Genomic DNA, 8457 nt, shown 5'->3' on the forward strand with positions numbered 1-8457 from the left:
GGAGGTGTCTTATGCACATTTTATTAGCACTTATTAATATTTTCTTTGTTCATTGAGACCTTGGCTCGAATATACCCAGGGGCGAAACGTTACGGATAAAACAGTTCACAACACCTTGAATGAAGTTGGACTTTGTACCTCTGTGAAATTTGTAAAATCAACTAACTGTATAATAAATTTGACCTATGACCTCTGTAAAATGTCACTAAACGAAACCGGTAAACTTATAGAGTAAACCCGCAAAATAATTGAGACTGGACAAGATGGCCCTAATAATATGGATCTACTTAATATGATCCTGAAAGTGGTAACTAACATTGATTCCAGAGTTAAAGGAATGGAAACGAAACTTGACAACGTATAGATGACCTTCACCAATCTATGCTGTCTGTGTCCGCAAGAGTTAGAACATTGGAAACTAAGACAAGTGAGATCAACGTACAGCTTGCCGATTGCCAGGCGAGTTGTCAAGGCGTAATGCCCGCGTCACACTGTCCCGATTTTTACGCCGATGGCAACACGATTATGAAAATTTTCAAAATCGGGACTGATCGTATCCAGATCGGGCTATTCGTAGTGCCATCTTTAACCATCGTAGAACCATCGACCACTTTTTCTAACCTTCGGGGACAACTTCGGGAAGGGTTCTAAATTTTTTAACATGTTAAAAAATTCCCGAAGGTGCGTCCGATGTTGAGGGTTCGTATTCAGTTCGTATCATCATCCTCACCATCGTAATGTCACCGGGAATGCATCTTTGAACATCGTATTGCATTCGTGTTTCCATCGTTTCCATCGGGCAGTTTTGACATTACGATATCTACACGAATGAATCACGAAGCTACCCGAAGGTCTTACAATGGCAACACGACTTCGTAAAGACCTCGTAATCCCGTCGTGTTGCCATCGAATAAAAGTACGAAGGCGACAAGATGGAACTACGACGGCAATGAATTCAACTAAATGTAAGTTAATTTTCGCACTAAAATACATTTAAAGTGCCATGCGCGATATGCACTGGTCAGTCTAATACGACAGTTAAGAAAGACGTTCACAAAACATGGAGCTCATATCATATGATTCTATGAGAACAAGAAAGGCGACAGCGTTGTTTCTAATTTATTCAAATGGAACAAGAAGAGCAGCTATTACAGGCTCAGGATTTACTTTTACAAGTAAAATATTATTTTTTGTCAATTTTTCATATCAAGTAACATAATGAAAATCATAAACGCGCCTCGTACACCAACACTACAGGTACACGTATATAGGGAAACCGACTTTTTCTTCATTATTCTGATTTTTTATGTATCGTCTGAGTTGTCGTCACACGAATGTTTACTCCATAACCGTTTTGTTTTCTATATGTCATATTTTGCCGCATTTGTTGCTTTCCCCAACATCCTTCCTTTTGTCTATATTATTATGATATTCTCCTGGAAAGAGCTCTTTTTGAATAAAAGGGATCAACGAACCCATTACCTTACCTTTAAGATAGATCAGTAAATATGGGCATAATTATGGGTGATTATTCAGACTAGTGCACACATTTTACAGTTCAAACAAGGCAATGACGAGCGTGGCATCCCCTCGTATGTAACATATTTGGGACAAATATGGACACTATATTTGTATATGACACATGCAGAAAATGGTAAATTGAATATGCATATTTGATACATAAACTATTTTTTTAGAAATCAACAAAAACATTCAGTAACTGGAAATACCTTTAATATTGTCTTTAGAACAAGCAGGTAAAAAATGAGCAACCAATTTCCTGTGTATTATGCTATTTCAAGGAGAAAAAACAAGTCCATCTGCATGACCTTGACCTTTGGCCTTGAACGTAAAAAAGGTCAGATCATTACAAGGAGGAACAATATACCAAATGTGGTTAAAATCGTTCGAAGCATATTGGTTTTAGAGTGTCCACAAGAGTGATATTGCCTTGTATTACAACTGCCACTGTGACCTTGACCTTTGAACTTTAAAGTCAATAGCGCTTAAAACATTATTAACGAGTAGCACCATACCAAGTTTTGAGCATTTTGGTTCTAGAGTGTCCATAACAATTTTATCTACACGCAACTTACATGTAGTAGGCGAGGGGATAATAAACTAAGTTTTATAAGAATTAGACAAAAAGATCGATTTCCCGCCATGCATGGCAGACTTGTACAGAAACGATATGTTGTCGAAATTCTGTTTTACCCTTCAAGCCCACGATCTTCCGTCTTATGATTAAACCAGAAATTAAATGTACAATATAATATATTATTCAATATTGATCAAACAATTTAAAACGCGTGATGCCTTCGGCATATAATTTAAATGCATCGTAAGCTGTACACGACGTCTTTTAGACATCGTAATCCATCGTGTAGCTTTCGTAACCCATCGTGTAGCCTTCGTAACCCATCGTGTAGCCTTCGTGATCCATCGTGTAGGCTTCGGCTGAGATATGAAGCTTAAATACCCGTCTTCGGTTAACCTTCGTATGTCCATCTTTTGCTATCGTATATAATTTCGGCACCATCGTATAGACTTCGTTATTCATCGTACTTGCTTCGGTCACTTTTTTGTATTTTAACGAGATCGGGACCAACTTCGTACGAACTTACAATTTTCGCATTCGGGTGTCCATCGTATATAAAAATCGGGACAGTGTGACGCGGGCATAAGCAACCTTTTTGATGACATTCAAACTCGATCCGAACAAATTTTGAGAAAAGTGATTCACCACAATGGAAGAATTACTCATCTATAGAACAAAGTCCAAAAGAACAACTAGAGCTTCCTCTCAATGAAATTAAAAAACTTAAAGATTCGATCTTAGATCTTCAATGTAGGTCCATGAAAAACAATTTGATTTTTAAAGGTTTAGCCTTTGCAAAATATGAAAATTGTGAACAAAAGCTGCAAAACTTCTTGTACGAAGAACTTGATATACAACATCCAATTGAATTTGGAAATGTCCATAGATTTGGAAAGAGAAGTCTAAATAGAGCACGACCAATAGTAGCTCGGTTTCTGTATCATCGTGACATAGAACACGTTCTTAAAAATGCGAACAAGTTACGAGGTAAACCTTTCGGAATACAGGAACAATTTCCTGTTGAAATAGAAGAAGAACGAAAAAGGCTTTATCCCGTTATGAAATTGGCAAAACAGGACGAAAACTTGTCAAAATGTTTCGAGACAAGTTATATATCGATGGGAAACTGTTTATTCCAAGATCAACAGAAAACCCCACTCCGCAAAACCAAGAACCAGTACCAACAGAAATACAGCGCGAAGGTAGCGGAGGGAACACTGGATACAGGGACGTTCTGATGACTCCATCCAATGACACACAGAATGGACGATACAAACGACAGCGTGCAGGGTCTAGTCCTGAGACACCTCATTAGAAATGCCAAGGAGAACATATATTTATCAGTGTAGACGAATCAGTAAAAGACAATGATCTATCTGTTAATAACATTAATATAAATAACCATAATAATGATACATGTCAAACTAAAGATAATAATGTTTTAAATATTATAGGTCTAAATTGTTGTGGAATTAAGAAGAGATTGAACTATGAAGAATTTGAAAAACTAATAAGAAAAAATGACATAATTTGCTTAATAGAAACCAAAAACTGATGATATTGACACAATTAAGCTAACAGGATATGAATTTCATATGAAAAATAGAAAAGCTATAGCTAAAACTCGATCTCGAGGTATCATTCTTGGCTACAAAAAAGAAATAGCAAGTAAAATAAAACCTTTACCTACACATTGTAAATACGTGCTTTGGTTTAAAGTCTCATCTGACCTTTTAAATTTAGATCAAGATATTGTTATAGGTATAGTATATATACCCCCTGAATATACTGCTTTTTCTTCACATGATGCATTTAGTCAACTTGAGGACGAGTATACAAATTTCTCACTAAATTACAAATTCGTAGCCTTAATTGGAGACTTTAACGGACGAACGGCCAACGACGATGATTTTTTCCTTTCAAAAGAAATGCATGGAAACAATGCGGCGAATTTTGTAGAAAACGATGTTTTAACGCTTGACTTATTGAATATACCACGAAAAAGAAATAGTTTAGACCCTTTAAGAAACAGGTACGGAAACAAAATTTTAGATTTTTGCAAAGGAAATAACTTATTTATTGTAAATGGTGGAATAGGTGAAGACAGAATGACAGGAAAGTTAACATGTAAAAATGCTAGCATTGTAGATTATTGTATAAGTTCTACAAGTTTATTGAAATATTTTAGAAATTTTTCTGTACTTGATTTCAGTCATTTTTATTCAGATGTTCATTGTGCACTAGCAATTTCATTGTTGGGGTTATCCCTGAAAAATGTAGAGGAAACGGGGGAAAATCGTAATCGTCAAACATTTTCTGAAAAAATTAAAAAATGGGATAATGAAAAATGTCATGAATTTATAGATCAGATTGAACAAGGCAAAAATGAATGAATTATAGATACTATTAGACGAAGTTGAAAGTGGAAACCTAGATTTTAGTAAAAAGTACTCGTCAGTCGATAAAACAAAAATTAATACCTTACTTGACCATTTATGTTCAATATTCTGTAAATCTGAGAAATCCACATTTGGAACGTGTAAATTTTCCAATTCTAAGAAAAAAGGTAAAAAGAAACTTGGAAAATTGAAAAAAGAATGGTTTAATGACGATTGTCACTTTCAGAGACAAAATTTCAGAAAACGCAAACGAAAATTCAAAACAAATAGAACAGACCAAAATTTTCAAGACTGGAAACAAGCTGAAAAAAGATATAAAAAAGTTATGGATCAAGCTATTCTTGATCACAGAAGAAAGTTGTCAAAGAAAATTAAAAATTTAAAATCAAATAATTCACAAGAATTCTGGAAACTATTAAAAAATGGGAAAAACCGGGAGCAACCCGTCATTCCAATGGAAAAACTTTTTGAATTTTTTAAATCTTTAAACGAGGAACCAAATGACAAGCAAGACTTTAACATGCCATATATTGACCCTAACGATATTAATCGTCTGAACGAAAGTGTAAATAGAAACATTTCAATAGACGAAAGTAAAAAATGTATTAGAAAATTAAAAAACAATAAGTCCCAAGGAGAAGATTTGATTATAAATGAGTATATCAAGTCAACAGAAACTATATTCTTAGATATTTACGAACAACTATTTAATATCATTTTTGTAACAGGTGTTGTCCCAGATGGTTGGCTGATTGGAAATATTAAACCATTTTTCAAATACAAAGGTGACAAAATGGACCCAAAAAATTATAGACCAATCACAATTTTAAGCTGCCTCGGGAAACTCTTTACTGCAATTTTGAGTGAGCGTTAACTAAGTTATCTGACGAATTTCTTATCTTAAACGAAAATCAATGTGGATTTATGTTAATTTTAATGTTAATTTGTTTACAATTTTTAACTTATTTGAAATTTAAAAAAACAAAAAGAAAAAAATGTTTTGCGTTTTTATTGATTTTGAAAAAGCTTTCGACAAAGTTTGGCGGGATGGATTATGGTACAAGTTGCTAGTGAATAATATGAACGGTAACATGTATAATATAATTGTAAATATGTATAACGGTACAAAGTCTTGTATTTCTTATAATGATTGTAAGTCAGAATATTTCCCGTGTAGTAACGGGGTACGCCAAGGGAAAAACTTATCTCAGTTTCTTTTCGCCTTATTTATGAACGACCTAGAGTCATATTTATCAAACTGTAACTTAGACGGTCTTCAAACGATAACTAACGAAATTGAAATCAAACTAAATACATATTTGAAATTATTTGTAATTTTATATGCTGATGATACTGTGCTAATGGCAGAATCGGCTGCAGATCTCAAAAGCAACTTGACTCATTTCAAGAATATTGTACTTTATGGAAACTGAAAGTAAATGCAGATAAAAGTAAAATCATGGTTTTTTCTAAAGGAACACTTCCAAGAAACCTAAATTTCAATTTGAACGGAACAGAATTAGAAATAGTGAATAGTTTTAATTATCTAGGGATAGACTTAGCTAGAAGTGGGAATTTTAAGAAAGCGAAACAATCCATAGCTAATAAAGCTACGAAGGCTTTCTACGAGGTTCTAAAATTAGGCAGAAACCACGGACTTTCAATCAAAACGCAACTAGAATTATTCGATAAAATGATAAAGCCTATTTTATTATATGGGTGCGAAGTATGGGGTTTTAGCAATAACGAAATAATCGAAAAAGTCCACCTAAAATTTTGCAAATTGCTTTTACATTTAAATCTTCTACACCATCGTATATGATATATGGCGAACTTGGAAGATATCCTCTAGAAATTGACATAAAAAATAGAATGATATCATTCTGGGTTAAAATTCTTTCTGGAAAGGAGTCAAAATTGTCAAAAATTGTCTATAACTTATGTTTTCAATTGTCATTTGTAAATGGAGATAAGTTTTTATGGTTAGATAACATAAACAATATTTTGAATGAATGTGGCTTAACATATATTTGGAATTCACAAACTTTTATTAATTTGAATTGGCTACGTCTTACAGTTAGTAGAAACCTTAAAGATCAATTTGAACAGAATTGGCACTTACTGTTAGAAGAATCACCAAAAGCTGTAAATTACAAAGTATTTAAAGATAATTTTAGTTCTGAAGCTTATCTAGATATTTTAGATAACAAAAACCTAGTAGTATTTTGTAGATTTAGAACGACGAATCATAAATTACCCATTGAAGCTGGTAGATGGTTAAACACCAGCAGACAAAATAGAAACTGTACTCTATGTAAAAACAATGAACTCGGGGATTAATTTCACTTTATTTTGGAATGCCATTTTTTTGAACAGGAGAGGAAAAAATACATAGAAAAGTATAGCTACACAAAGCCAAATATTTTAAAGTATAAATTATTAATGTCATCAAAAAAGAAGGTAAAGTTGATTAAACTCTGCAAATTTATCAAAACTATAAATAAATCTGTGTGAACTCCTGGCTTTATCTAGTGTGACGCCACCCCTATTAATTATTTTTGTAACATGTCTTGTACTAATTGTATTTATTGAAAATTGTATATATTGTAAATATTGTACATATGTATTTCTCTATACCTTGTCAGAATGATGGTTTATTGAGAATAAAGATATATATATATGCTATAAACCGGTTTTATATGAATGTTGGAAGATTTTATGGTATGGTCGCTGATTAGACAATATTCCAACAAAGACCAAAGGCGAAGATATTAACAACTATAGGCACTGTACGGCAGGCTTCATCGTTAATGAGCACAATCCGTACAGTAAGCTATACAAGATCTGCATGATATTGATAGTTTGTTTTATATTGTTACGAATTTACAGTTTAAGAATTTTATGATAATTTTACTGTTATGTATATTCAGATTTCTCTGTGAATTTTCCCATTTGATCTTTTCATCATTGGAAACGGCATCAAAAAGCATTCCTTTATCAATGGCTTTACCTACATACAGTTGTTGCTAATGTTATCTCTTCGAAGTCCGCGTTCGTAGTATAAATACAGGATCACTATTCAGTTACTTTTGTACCCACCGTGCAAGGGCTGTTTAGTCAGTCAAAGTCGTTAAAAACTTCCATTTGTTAAAGTGATACCGACCGTGCAAGGGCTGTATAACCAGACAAGGTCGTTTACAATTTAAAACTTCCATCGACGTTAAAGTTGTCATTTGTGCCGAAGACGGTAGACCAAAAAGATCGGAAAGATAGGACAGTAAAATGTTTATAGTAAGCAGTAGAAATAGTTGAATAAAGTGAAGTGTACGAGGAAGGGCAGTCATTTGAATCAAGCCACAGTTACTTCCAATGCACATTCGGATATTTGGCTAATAGCACTCTCAAAGACTGCCATCCCTCAGCCTCTGGTATTTAAACGTCAAAAGGGGTTTAGCAATAAGAGTCCCAACAACAGTGCGTGTAGATTTAGGTGCGCTAAAAGGCAAGGAATTCTTACAATATACTTGTGGCACTCGCTGTGTTACTCATGATAAGCAATGATCAATTAAAAGCGAAAAAGCTTCATGTTTGATATCATCAAAACAAGAATTTTTATCTTGAAAGACATTAATGGAGTTATTATCTTGAACAGTTCACGCGGAGTTAACCTGCTTGTTCTTCCGTAAATTGTTTACAATGATGGTTACCTGTCATTTGATGAATTGTTAATCGCCAGGAAAAACCTTTTATTTCTTCATTGAATTCCAGAATGTGTTGCTAATCAAAGCAATTGTTTAGCATCACAATATATCCTAGAGCAATTCATTATTCCTTGTCCTGTAGCTGAACTGCTTCAGCACTGACCAAAGTTCATACCAATTGACATATAGACTTTATTCTATTAGATAAATCTTAGAATAGAGAAAGGAAACGGGAATGTGTCAAACAATCAACAACCCG

This window comes from Mytilus galloprovincialis, chromosome 2 (genome assembly GCF_965363235.1).
Source record: "Mytilus galloprovincialis chromosome 2, xbMytGall1.hap1.1, whole genome shotgun sequence".
Lineage (NCBI taxonomy): Eukaryota > Metazoa > Mollusca > Bivalvia > Mytilida > Mytilidae > Mytilus > Mytilus galloprovincialis.